General features: G+C 42.0%; 1 protein-coding gene across 1 annotated transcript in view; it reads left to right on the top strand.

The window, feature by feature from the left end:
* isca2 (iron-sulfur cluster assembly 2) overlaps positions 1 to 14,469 on the top strand; it is a 40,320-nt gene extending 25,851 nt beyond the window's left edge. Inside the window, exon 5 of the mRNA XM_048537732.2 lies at positions 13,349 to 14,469. The gene's annotated coding sequence lies outside the window, so the exon portion shown is untranslated. The remainder of the gene's footprint in view (positions 1 to 13,348) is intronic.
* Positions 14,470 to 14,851: the final 382 nt, after the last annotated feature.

Raw genomic sequence — 14,851 nt, 5'->3', positions numbered from 1 at the left:
AATGAATTGGACTGTCCTCTGACTTCTAGATATTAGCATTGGTGCAACATTGTCATTGACATGCAATGAGAGGCAGTACATAGACAAAAATCCTTATTTTTAATCTGTAAAACAGAGAGCATCAAAGTCATGACTTACTCATGGACTTACAATTTTGTGGACCAATAATTCCAATCCTGACAAACCCCTGATCACCCTTGGCAAAGGCTCCAGTGGAGTCCAGGTAACCCTAGGTCTCGACTTCCAAAAGACTTTCAGTGAAGTTCCAAGTAAAAGGATAATAGTTAAACAAACCATCGGAGATTCAGATTAAACATTGGGAATGGCAGGAACATGACTGAGGAGTAAGGAACAATGAATATTTAATTAAGTCAGAGTGCGGGGAAGTAGTGCAGAGGTCTTAGGGCTCAGTGACTTAGATTTCAATATTTTTAAGCATCTTGTTTAGGCATGTTATGACCATCTGGAGCCGGTAGGACCTGAACCTAGACCTTCAGGGGCAAAGGTAGGGATATGACCCCCATGCCACATAAAACCCCCAATGATTTGGGTTTAGGTCTTTTCTGACCAACCTTTTTGGAGATGCTATTACTCACTTCAGGAGCAGGTGGGACTCAAACCCTGGCCTCCTGTCTTGGAAGTATAGACTCTACCACTGTGCTACAACAGCCCCTGTGGTTTGGATTTCAATAAATCAGTGTAAAGTGGTAACATCTGCAGAGGATACCAAATTCATAAGGTAGTCAAATCAAAAAGGGCAACCCATAATGTATAGAGTACCTTGGACAAGATGCACGAATTGACAGAACAGCGAAGGACACAATTTAATGTGAGTGAATGTAATGTGCTGAACATCAGAAGAAAAAATGGCATCCACAGTCCATGAATGGTGTTGAAATAACAGGAAGAACCTGAGAAAGACTGTGGGATCTTTTTGCTAATTTATGTTAATATGGTGCTCACCAAACCCCACTACTGCTCAGCAGCACAGGGTCATACAACACAGATCCAACTAGTCCATGTCGAACATAGTCCCAAAGTAAACTGGTCCCACTTGCCAGTTCTTGGCCCATATCCTCTAAACCTTTCCTATTCATGTACTCATCCAAATTTCTTTAAAACATTGTAATTGTTACCCACATCAACTGCTTTCTCATGAAGTTCATTCCACATGCAAACCACCCTCTTTAAAGAAAAGCCTCTCATGTCTTTTTTGAATGCCTCTCTCATGTTAAAAATGTGCCCCTTGTCTTTAAATCTGCCATCCTAGGGAAAGGACAACTACCATTAACTGTATCCATACCTGTCATTATTTTATAAACTTCTATTCTAAAGCTTGTGGTATAGAGTATGGATTAAAGGAGGTAGGGAACAGTGTTCTGGCCAGACCACATCTTGAATGTTGCATTGTGATTACCAAGAAAGAAGAGTCTGAGCTGGAGACAGTGCTGAAATAAACAAGAACTGATGTCAGAGCGTTGAAAGTCTGGAGAAAAGTATAAACTTCTGAGCCTAGAATGTCACAGTGTAAATCTGATAAGGGAAGTTAAGATATTTGGAAGAACAGAGAAAAAGTGAACTTCGAATACAGCCCTAGATTGAAAGCAAACTGCAGCCGAATTAGTCTTTGCCAGGTGAATGTTGAATTGTGCCCAACTCTGTTACAATGAGCTCTGAACAGCGATTACCAGGGGAGCTTTTGACCTCATTAAAATTAGGTACCCCTGAATTGCTGGGCCTTAACATGTTTGGACTCCTTGATCTGTAACCTGAGAATCATTTATACTGATCAAACATCCAGGTGGAGGAGGAGAGATCAACACCCTCTTTACCTCCCAGGTCTATATAGTTATCTCATTGAGAATGTTTCCATCTGGTAGCAGGGAGCTGTAATATGGAAGTGCATTTGTTCAGAAGGAACTGCAGATGCTGGAGAATCCGAGATAACAAAGTGTGGAGCTGGATGAATACAGCAGGCAAAGCAGCATCTTAGGGGCACAAAAGCTGACGGTTTCGGGCCTAGACCCCTCTCTAGAACCGAAACGTCAGCTTTTGTGCTCCTGTCTAGGCCTGAAACGTCAGCTTTTCTGCTCCTAAGATTCTGCTTGGCCTGCTGTGTTCATCGAGTTCCACACTTTACTATCATTTGTTCAGACTGCCTGCTTATTAGACTTCTCATGTTTCACTTGCTTAGGGTGAGATGATGGCCTCGTGGTACTATTGCTGGACTGTTAATCCAGAGATCCAGGTAATGTTCTGGGGACCCAGGTTCGAATTTGAATTCAGTTTTTTAAAAAAAGTGGAATTAAGAGTCTAATGATGACCACAAATCCATTACCGATTGTTGGGGGAAACCCCATCTGGTTCACTACTGTCCTTTCAGGAAGGAAATTGCCATCCTTACCTGGCCTGGCCCACACGCGACTTCAGACCCACAACAATGTGATTGGCTCTTAACCATCCTCTGGGTAATGAGGGATGGGCAATAAATACTGGCCTGGCCAGCCTCTCCCTCACCCTGTGAATGAACTGAAAAAGTTTGTACGCTTTGATCTCTATGTCTCTACTACACATTTCCTTTTTGAATAATTCATTGTCACTTGCATTTTACTGTGAATTATACAGTAAAAAAAACTGAGAAAATCTTCAACAGTCACTGCAATCTGGTGCCACTTTGAATAGCTGACAGAGAGCCTATCTTCATTCCACTGCCTCCACCATGAGCCCTGAGCTGACTCAGTGGTAACACATGCATCAAAACCCCTCCACCAATTTGTTGCCATCTGCATCGGACCCACCATTATTGGGGTTGCCTGTAGGTGCCATCTCTTTTACCACTGGGCCCACCTCACTTCCTCCATTTTGACTGCTTTACTGATGACCAAATTCTTATTAGAACTGAGATGCGGAAACATTACTCAAAGGATAGTGAAACTGTGGATATTTCAACCACAGAGACCAACTTACTGAATGTATTCAAGGAAGAGGTAGTTACATTTTTAGGTTGTACAAGGCATATGGAGAGAAAGTGGGAATATGGCTTTGGGATAGGGTGTCGGTCTTTATCATATTGAATGGCCCACTCTTGTTTCTAATTTCTGTTTTTTTTAGTTTCTATAAATTGATTCTGCTGCATAATTGGGATAAATTTTACAACATATGGTCTCAAAAACATTTATTAAGATGATTCTTTTATGATGTTTAGGTTATAGGCTGAATTGGCAATGGCACATTCTCCTTTTAATCGTTCACACAACTTGAACACTTTTCACTGCATTTTTTTGTAAAATTACAAATGACAACAAATTACCATTCTACATTCTATCCTTCCCTTTTTGGAGTTGGTTTCACTCACCAAAGGCTCATTTCTGCTGCCTGGTGTTTGTCCAGTAGATGGCAGCCAACTCCAAGGTTACTTATGTGCAAGAGTGTCACCAATGTACAATGTTTCTGTGAAGGGGACGTTCTCACGCATATGTTGTTACCTTCCAGGTTCATGCACTGGTTTAAAGAATATCAAGGTAATTATAAGTACATTAACAGCTTCCATTTTTATGGTGTCTTTGTTGTTTAAACCAATACGCCAACCTAGAAGGTACTGGGATACTTATGATCCCCTTCACAGTCGATATTGGTGGCATTCTGCATACAGGTAACCCTAGAGTTGGCTGCCACTCGAGACCACAAACCAGCCTCTAATGAGTGAGACCTCCTACAAGAAAGGGGGAAGGATAGCGATTAAAAGGAGAGCCTGCCGATGCTAATTTAGCCAATAACCTAAACATTATAAAGCAAAATGTTTTTGAGTCCATGATGAGTTGTAAAATTTATCCCTATAATTCAGTAGAATCAGATTATAGAAGCTGTAAAAAATGAAAATTAGGAACAAAGGTAGGTTACTGAGTCCTCTGAGCCTGCTTTGCCATTCAGTACGATAATGACTGACACCCTGTCTCAAAGCCATTTTACCGCTTTCTCTCCATATTACCTTGATGCCTTTAAAATCTAAAAATGTACCTATCCCTTTCTTGAGTACATGCAGTAATTTGGTCTCCACAGCCTTCTGTGGTTGAGATATCCAAAGTTTCACTACCCATTGTATAAAGAAATGTTTCCTCAGCTCAGTCCTAAAGCTCCATCCTGTATCCTGAGACCGTCTCCAGGTTTGAGACTTTCCAAGCCAGGGAAATTTGTCCCTGCACGGAATCTGTCAAGCCCTATTAGAACTCTATACATTTCAAACAGATCAGCAGTAAGGATCAGTATGGCTGCAATAAGACATCCCTACGTCCGATCTCAAATCCTCTCGCAATGAAGGCCAATGTACTGTTTGTCTTCCTAATTGCTTACTTCTGCTTTCTGTCTGTTTGTAGTGACTAGTGTTCGGGACACAAATATCCCTTTGTACCTCCACATTTCCCAATATTTCATCATTTCAATTAAAACCCAAAAAAAAACTGTAGATGCTGTAAGTCAGAAACAAAAACAGAAGTTGCTGAAAAAGCTCAGCGGGTCTAGCAGCATCTGTGAAGAGAAATCAGAGTTAACGTTTTGGGTCCAGTGACCCATCCTCAGCTCTGAGTCCCTCAGTTAACGACGCTGCCAGACCTGCTGTGCTTTGCCAACAACTTCTGTTTTTGTTTTGGATTTACGGCATGCGCAGTTTTTTTTTTGTTTTTATTGATGTATTGGGAAGCTTGGATGTACAGAGGGATATTGGTGTCTGGAACGTTAGCCAATACAAGTAGAAAGGCAGATGTATCACCATTTCAATATAGCATTCTTCCTTTCTGTTTTTCACAGTAACGTGTGTTTAAATCATATTTAAATACCTTGCAGAGCCTCTGCCATTTATTTGCCCAGTCACTGAACTTGTTTAAATCACCTTGTATCCTTCTCACCACTCACCATCCCACCCAGTTTTGTGTTGTCATCAAAAATTTGCATTTGGTTCTTGCTCCACCATTATTAAAGATAATGAATAGCTGTGGCCTAGGCCTCGATCAATTGATTGCCAGTATCATTGGGTGATGGGCTATAATATGAAAGAACAGCATCACTGAAATTGGCTACCTTGGGCTAGGCCAAGAGCAAAAAGGGTGATCTGCAGTGGGGATTAGATAAGATTTTATTAGTAGACATTACAACAGGAGTTCTGAGGAAGGGTCATCGGGCCCGAAACGTTAACTCTGTTGTCTCCTTAACAGATGCTGCCAGACCTGTTGAGCTTTTCCAGCAACTTCTGTTTTTGTTCCTGATTTACAGCATCCACAGTTCTTTTGGTTTTTCTTACAACAGGAGTCTTGGGCGACTGTCTGTGTGGAGTTTATACACTCTCCTCATGTCTGTGTGGGTTTCCTCTGGGTGCTCCGGTTTCCTCCCACAGCCCTAAGATGTGCAGGCTAGATGGATTGGCCATGCTAAATTACCTGTAGCGTGCAGGGATGTGCAGGCTAGGTGGGTAAGTGATGGTAAATGTGGGATAGGGTAGATCTGAGTGGGATTCTGTTTGGAGTGTTGGTGCAAATTTGATACACTGAGTAGCGTACTATAACGATTCTCTATCCATGCATCCCTTTTTAATACGTTGTCTTAAATTTCTGACTTTGGCAGAAGGAGACAGGCTGTTGTTCTCTGTACATTTGCAAAACAAATTACTCTTAATTTTAATGAATTCTTAACAGTTCCAATACTTCTCCTGCTCAGTTTCTGTCAGAGGGGTTTGGCTAACCCTCGCAGCCTCAAAATTACGTGCTTTTCTAACAATTATTCGAATGCTGGACATAATGCATTTTACTACAAGGATTTGCAATGAACTTACACCTCAACTTAGTCACAAATTTGGTTAATTCCTTTACGAGGACCCTGAGAAAATGCTGGAGGGCACTTGCAGATGCCAAGATGCCAGGGCTTTCGTTTGATGAGCCAGAAAGGTGTGTCAGAACTTCCGGGCCACCCACCTGTAGGGAGATTGAGCTCTGTGGATAAGTTTCTTTTGATGTTCTGCTTGTAGACTAACTACCTGCATATTTGCTGTGACTGGTATTTAACATACCTCATTGATCAAGAAGCATTTCATTCCACAATATTAGTTACACTACGGGCTACCTTTCTGAATTTTTATTCAGTTGTGAAGTGATAACTTTCTGTGGAAAGTGGCCTAGATGAGGCAGCTCAACTTTGCAGTGATTGTGTGCATGAGCAGCAAGTGGTACTCTCGCTCTGAGGGTTACACTGTACCTTCATCAAAGAGGAGGAGAATAGGGAACTCAGCCTCAAAAAGGACCCCTGTGTTTTGTGACATTCCACCTAATTTCAGCCATCACATTCTCCCTTCCACTAGGAAGTTACACTCTCAGTGTATCTTTACAATCTTAGAATTCCTACAGTGTTGGAACAGGCCATTTGGCCTATAGAGTCCACACTGGCTCTCCAAAGAGCATTTCACCTGGACCCATCCCCCTAGCCTATTCCTGTAATCCTGCATTTCCCATAATAATCCACCTAGCCTGCACATCCCTGGACACTATGGGCAATTTGGCATGGCCAGTCCACCTAACCTGCACATCGAGTTTTGAGAAGATTTGTAGCTCAGGTTGAGGTTCTGGATGTGAGTTTGCTCGCTGAGCTGGAAGGTTAGTTTTCAGATGTTTCGTCACCATTCTAGGTAACATCATCAGTGAGCCTCCGACAAAGCGCTGGTGTTATGTCCCGCTTTCTATTTATCTGGTTAAGTTTCCTTGGGTTGGTGATGTCATTTCCTGCATTGGTGATGTCATTTCTTGTTCTTTTTCTCAGGGGATGGTAGATTGGCTCCAAGTCAATATGTTTGATGGAGTTCCGGTTGGAATGCCATGCTTCTAGGAATTCTTGTGCGTGATTCTGTTTGGCTTGTCCTAGGATGGATGCGTTGTCCCAATCAAAGTGGTGCCCTTCTTTATCTGTATGTAAGGATACGAGTGATAGTGGGTCATGTCGTTTTGTGGCTAGTTGATGTTCATATGACATGACCCACAATCACTCGTATCCTTACATACAGATGAGGAAGGACACCACTTTGATTGGGACAACACATCCATCCTAGGACAAGCCAAACAGAGACATGCACGAGAATTCCTAGAAGCATGGCATTCCAACCGGAACTCCATCAAACACATTGATTTGGAGCCAATCTACCATCCCCTGAGAAAAAGAACAAGAATTGACATCACCAATGCAGGAAATGACATCACCAACCCAAGGAAACCTAACCAGATAAATAGAAAGCGGGACATAACATCAGTGCTTCGTCGGAGGCTCATTGATGATGTTACCTAGAATGGTGACAAAACGTCTGAAAACTAACCTTCCAGCTCAGCGAGCAAACACATCCAGAACCTGCACATGTTTGGACTGTGGGAGGAAACCAGAGCATTCGGAAGGGAACCCACGCACACATGGGGAGAATGTAAAAACTCCACACAGAAGACTGCCAGACGCTGGAATCAAACCAGGATCCCTGGCACTGTCAGGCAGCAGTGCCAACCAGTGAACTACTGTGGGTCCCTGAAAAGCCAGCGGATTCATCAAGCTCACTCCTTCCAACATCCTTTGCAAGATATAGCAGTATGGACTCTCCCATTCTCCCAACTTATGCCACCTTTAAGAATCTAAGCTTCAAATTCAGTTGCGTCTGAATATACATTGACGGTTTGTCACCCAATTGGCAGTCACTCTGGAGTAACAACTGAGTACCCTCAGTGGATGATCCAGTAGGTGTGTTCAGGTCCTGAGCCAACATTGCAGAGGCCTCCCTGTTTGCGAGTTACTCCTGACATACCTTTCAAGCCTTTGAGGTTTATTTTCATAAGATGTTGTATATTACATTTTCAAACCTCTCAATAGTCCAGTGATGAGCTTGCCCACTATTCTTGTGGTGCAGCTACAGAGTCAAGCCAATTTCCTTCAGAAAAGTCTTTCTGTTTCACTAGGTTCCATTCATTCTTTGACAATCAGTGGGGCTAGTGAGGGAATAGCAGCAGAGAGTATGGGTCAATATAAATGGAAGCATTTCAAATCTATACTTGTAATTTATGTATGTATATAGATATATTTTAAATGCATACATATGCAACAAATATGTTTAAATTCTACCAGTTTTTTTAACTGTATGATTCTCATTCTACATCTGAATGATCTCCAAAAGTTGGAGTTCTGTCATAAACTCCCCATGAGATTTGTTCTCCGTTATGCAGAGAGTGAACCATGAAGTCACTGGTCAGCTGTGACCCATATAGTTGCAACTTATTAAGCAGGATGTGTGTCTGTGTGCCACTCACAAACCTGAGCATAACAGTATAGTTTGATGTTCAGTGTAGAACTGAGGGATGGGATGTTCTGTCAGGGGAGTCCAAGAAGTACCAAGGGAAGTTATCCGGGTGGCACGGTGGCTCAGTGGTTAGCACTGCTGCCTCACCTCACCAGGGACCCAGGTTCGATTCCGGCCCTGGGTGTCTGTGCAGAGTTTGCACATTCTCCCTGTGTCTGCATGGGTTTCCTCCGGTTTCCCCCCATGGTCCAAAGATGTGCTGGTTAGGTGGATTGCTTAAGATAAATTGCCCATAGTGTTCAGGATGTGCAGATTTGGTGGGTTATGGGGGGATCTGGGTGGGATGCGCTGAGGTTCGGTGTGGACTTGTTGGGCCAAAAGGCCTGTTTCCAGACTGTAGGGATTCAACGATTGTATGTTTGATCAATTTGTATCCCTCAATCAGCATCTCAACAATCTGCTCGTTATCACCTTGCTGATTGTGGGAGTTTGCTGGCTGCAAGTTTTATTATTCGAATCTCCACTTTGTGGAAACAGGCCATTCAGCCCAACAAAGAGCACCTCACCCAGAATCACCACCCAACCCCCAGCCTGTCACCCCACATTTCCCATGGCTAATCCACCTAACATCCCCAGCCATTATGGGCAATTTAGCATGGCCAATCCACCTCACCTGCACATCTTTGGACTGTGGGAGGAAACCACAGCACCTGGAGGAAACCCACGCAGACACAGGGAGAACATGCAAACTCCAAACATATAGTTCCCTGACACTGGGATTGAACCTGGTTCTCTGGCACCATGAGGCAGCATTGCCAACACAGAGCCACTGTGCCACCCCATAACAGACATGTTCTTCATTACAACATTAAATGCATTTCAAAATTACTTTATTGGATGTAAATTACTTTGGAACATCTGACAATTATGAGAGGTACTAAATGCAAACCTTTCTAGTTTAATTTCAATGTGAACTAAAGTGTTAAACTGCAGGGTGACTGGCCACATGGGTAATAAATTCTAGATGTATATTCAGATGCCACAGAATTTGAAGCGTGAGATTGTAAAGGTGGCAATAGTTGGGAGAATGGGGAATCCATACTGCTGCAACTTGTAATGGAAGTTGGAAGGAGTGGCTTTGATTAATTTGCTGGATTTTCACATCATATCTTGACATTGTTCCAAACAAAAGATGTTCTACCCCGATGCCAAGATTCAAATCACATTACAACAGACGTTAGAATTTGAATTCAATGAAAATCTAGAGTTAAGAATATAATGATTATCATGAAACCATTCTTGGTTGGCAGAAACATCCATCTGTCTCATTTTCAGGAAGGAAATCTACCATCCTTGCCTGGTCTGGCCTACATGTGATTCAAGACCAATGGGGGCCCTCTGGGCAATGAGGATAGGCGGTCAATATTGGCTTGGCCAGCAACGCCCATATCCCATGAATGAAAGAAAAATAATTGCGGCACTGTGATGGAATTAGTGAGATTGGGCAAACATTCTGAGAGCTGATGTAGTAGTGTACATACAACGGCTACCAATGCAATGTTCTATAACAAAAACATGTGATCACTTAGGCCTAAATATTAGAGTTGTGGTCAGCATATACTGGCTTTTTTTATTCCAAAAATATACTTATTCATAAAAATAATCTTTGTAGATATACATAGTTCATGGTAGCAGTTCAGTTCTGTACAGTAGCATATGAAAAAGCAAACCCAAGGCATTTCTTACTTGTACAATGTTATATTTACATATATTTAAGGCACTAGGAGGGTCTGATAACTGAACAGACCCCCACTTAACATCGACAGAAAGACCTTGGTTGGTGGTCTTTCCTCACTGCTCATTGGTGACAGCGGGGCCAAGCTTTAGCGTACCTCTCAGCATGTAGCCCTGGACCTTGGAATGTGCCATTGACAAGATTTTATGATCAGCATTTTATGTCTATTCTTTGCATGGTGAATGGGAGTAAAATGCTCCTGATTGGGTTATTGTTGTTTTCCCTTGGCTGAGTGTGCTTTTTTTTCTTTCTGTCTCTGTGATCTGTACATTCCTTTGATGTCTGAACGGATCATGTGATGGGATATCATACTGGAGTCTTTCTGCAAATGAAGGGTTTTCAGTTCCTCTATGTGAGATTTTTGTACGCCATATGTTTAACACTTAATTTGTTTTCTCATTCATGAGACATTTGCATTGCTGGCAAACCCATTATTTATTGCCTTTCCGTAATTGGCCTTGAGAACATGGTGGTGAGCCTTGTACTACAGACCATATCATGAATCTGTTCCCACAGCACTGTTAGGCAGAGTCATAGAGTCATACAGCATGCAAATAGACTCTTCACAGCTCTGATGAAGAGTCATCAGGACTGGAAATGTTAGCAAGCTGCCCCTCCACAGATGCTGCCTGACCTTCTGTAATTTCCAGCATTTTTCATCGTCAGTACAATTACACAAGCAATCCAAGGAGATTGAAAAGCAGTTCCTTATCTGAGAGAAATGAACGGGTGCAGTGAAAGCAATATACTCCAAAAGTCATACCATGGGAAGAAAGAAAGAGGATTCAATGCTTCTCACCAGGATCAGATAATATCATTCTCTTGCTCTCTAGATCAACTGGTGACTTGGGCAGAGAGATGGCAGATGGAGTTTAATCCGGAAAAATGTGACGTAATGTATTTGGGAAGGTCTAACCCAGATGGAAAATATACAGTAAATGGCAGAACCCTTACTGATAGACAGAGGCATCTAGATGTACAGGTACACAGGTCACCGAAAGTGACAACACAGGTGGAGAAGGTAGTCAACAGAGCATATGGCATGATTGCCTTCATTGGCTGGGGCACTAAGTTTAAAATTTGGCAGGTTATGTTGCAGCTTTATAGAACCTTAGTTAGGCCGCATCTGGAATATTATGTTCAATTCTGGTCGCCACATTTAGAAGGTTATGGTGGCTTTGGAGAGGGTACAGAAAAAGATTTATCATGGTGTTGCCTGGTATGGAGGGCATTAGCTATGAGGAGAGGTTGGAGAAACTTGGGTTGTTCTCACTGGAAAGACAGAGGCTGAGGAGCAACCCGATAGAGGTCAACAAGAATATGAAGGGCATGGACAGACTGGGCAGTCAGCTATTACCCAGGGTGGAAGAGTCAGTTACCAGGGGCCACGGGTTTAAGGTGTGAGGGGCAAGGCTTAGAAGTGATATATGCAGAAATCTTTTACACAGATGGTGGTGGGTGCCTGAAACTCGCTGCTGGGGGAGGTAGTGGAAGCAGATACAATTGTGACTTTTAAAGAGCGCCTTGACAAATACACGAATAGGATGGGAATAGAGGGATGCGGGCCCCAGAAGGCGGGGTGTTTTAGTTGTGACAGGCAGCATGTCAGTGTAGGCTTGGAGGGCCGAAGGGCCTGTTCCTGTCCTGTAATTTTCTTTGTTCTTTTCTTTGTTGTTTATGACTATCAGTGCAATCTTGTGAAAATTTCATGGTTAGATAAGCTATGTTGTGACCCACACACCACATTGATCATACCTTTTGTCAATTTGTCAAGGTAGAACTTGACTTCTATCTCAAGTTACACCTCCTCTTGGAATAAGTTACTAGGCAAATTCTCAGCATCTAACCCCTGCTGTAGATTACCAGGAGGATAACACTAAGCTGTTGCAATTCCAACAGCAGCATTCAGCTTGCTTTTCATGAATAGTGAATGACATGAGGTTTGAAAGTTTTGATGCCCATTTTTCAAATTAGAATTAAGCAGTAACTTGAGGGAAATTTTCCTTTGTTACAGTGCCTTCTGCTTGAAGAATTGCATTAACTTAGAAAATGCTACTATTTAAATTATCCGCTCCAAACTAGCTTATGAAGCTCAAAAAAAACTGTAATTCTTCCACTGATTAACTTTCTTACACTGAAATTATTCAATTGATCTCAATGAAAATTGCAACAAAACAGTAACCAGTAAGTGGGCCTCTGCATTTTGTGGATAAATAAGATTTTCTCAATCCTTTCACATAAAGGATATGTTGACATTTAATTAAATCAGATTGAATGTGATAAACCCTTTTACGGTGGCTAAGCCTAGAAAGTAGAAACCGACCAAGGCAGGCTTGTCCTAATTATATTCACTATAGTTTTAAGGCTAATTATCTGCACTTGCCAGAAATGAATTGATCTATCAGCATAAGGGAGTTATTGGAATGTAAAAGTGTGGGTGTCTATCATTGATAGTTGCTGTTGAATTTTTGGGTTTTTAAGTGAGAAATTGGCATTCCTGTTCAATTATATAAATAGCTCTTTTCTCAGTCAGAGTGTGGCTTTAACTGTTTGAGACTTTAGATGAATGTAGTGAGATTTAAAAGCCCTTGTTATCATAGTTTATCTTAGTGGAGATACTGCAATGTCCTCAACTAATGTAGTAAAATGGACAAGCATATGCTCGGAATAGTGTAGGTTAGATGGGCTTCAGATCGGTATGACAGGTCAGCACAACATCGAGGACCGAAGGGCCTGTACTGTGCTGTAATGTTCTATGTTCTATGTAAAATATTCAAAATATCAGACTGTGGCTCAAGCTACAGACCAAACATAAAGAGGGGAAATGGACAATATTAAGCACAGTAAAAGTTCAATGGTTTTTACTTGGTGTCAAAGTCAAAGCATAAAATAATAATGCCAATTCATTTGTTTTGCTCCTCACTAGAAAATTGCTCTTTGAAACACAGTTGTTACATCTTAGGCCAAGCAGCATCATAGGAGCAGGAAGGCTGCCGTTTCGGGCCTAGGCCCAAAGGGTCTGGGCCTGAAACGTCAGCCTTCCTGCTCCTATGATGCTGCTTGGTCTGCTATGTTCATCCAGCTCTACACCTTGTTATCTCAGATTCTCCAGCATTGGCAGTTCCTATTATCTCTGTTACATCTTATGTGACTGCATGTGACCAGAATTAACTTCCTACCTCTACAGATTCAGATTGACTTCTTATTGCAATGAAGTGAAACTGCTTTTATATTTCTCTTTACAGTTCACTGGTCAGACCTTCCTAGCACCAGAAATAGTACAGAGACACAGCCATCAGGACATTTTAATGGAATGACAGGATTGACACCTTCCTGAGAAAATTGCCCCAAAGGATCTACAAAGAACAGTACAACACAGGAACAGGCCCTCTGGCCCACATGTGTTGACACATGATGCATTTCTCAACCAAAAACCATTTGCCTCTACATGGTTCATATCCCTACATTTCTTATGTATTTACATACCTGTCAAGATGCCTCTTAAACAATGCTATTGTATGTGCTTGCTTGCCTTCATTGTCAGAGCATTGAGTATAAGATGTCATGTTGCAGCTGTACAAGACATTGGTGAGGCCACTTTTAGAGCATTGTGTACAGTTCTGGTCGCCCTACTATAGGAAGGTTGTAATTAAACCGGAAAGGGTGCAGAAAAAATTTACCAGGACATTACTAATTTTGGAGGATTTGAGTTATAAGGAGAAGCTGGATAAGCCGGGAATCTTTTTCCTTGGAGTGTCGGAGGCTGAGGGGTGATCTTATACAGGTTTACAAAATCAGGAGACGCATAGGTAAGGCAAATAGCCAAGGTCTTTTCTCTAGTATAGGGGAGTCCAAAGCTGGAAGACATAGTTTTAAGGTAAGAGGAGAGAGATTTAAAGGACCTGAGGGGCAAATTTTTCATGTAGAGGGTGGTCTGTGTATGGAACGAACTTCCAGAGGAAGTGGTGGTAGCTGGGGTAATTGCAACATTTAAAACGCATTTGGACAGGTACATGGATACAAAGGTTTAAAAGGGAATGGGCCCAACACAGGCACATGTGATGAGTTCAGCTTAGGGAACCTGGTTGGCATGAATGAGTTGGACCAAAGGGTCTATTTATGTTCTGTATGACTCTATGACACCGCTCTGGCAATGAATTCCAGGCATTGACTGCTTTCTCTGTAAAAAAAAAACCCCTGCCTCTCACGTTTTCCCCTTGTTACCTTGAAGATATATCCCCTAGTAATTGACATTTCTACCTGGGAAAAACGACTTTACCCATGGGGTAATACAGGAAATTACAGACCATTGTGTCTTATGTCAGTGACAGGGAAAGTATTAGAGAAGATTCTTAGGAACAGGATTTACTCATATTTGGAAAAATATGGACTAATTAGTGATTGGCTTTGTGCAAGGGAAGTTGTGTCTCGCAAAATTGATTGGATTTTTTGAGGAAGTGACGAAGATGATTGATAAGGGCAGAGGGTAGTTGTCGTCTATATGGTCTTTAGCAAAGCCTTTGAGAAAATCCCTCGTGGCATCCCTCATTCTACCCATGCCTGTCATAGTTATGAAAACTTCTGTCAGGTCACTACTTAGCCACAGTCCCTCAATTTTGTGAGACACAACCTCCCTTCACAAAGCCAATCACTAATTAGTCTATATTTTTCCAAATACAAGTAAATCTTCTATCTAAAATTCTTCTCCAATGCTTTTCCTATCACTGACAATAAGGCACATTGGTCTG

This window comes from Stegostoma tigrinum, chromosome 10, assembly GCF_030684315.1.
Source record: "Stegostoma tigrinum isolate sSteTig4 chromosome 10, sSteTig4.hap1, whole genome shotgun sequence".
NCBI lineage: Eukaryota > Metazoa > Chordata > Chondrichthyes > Orectolobiformes > Stegostomatidae > Stegostoma > Stegostoma tigrinum.
Note: the sequence above shows the minus strand (reverse complement) of the source record. Positions and strands in the feature narration are given on the sequence as shown.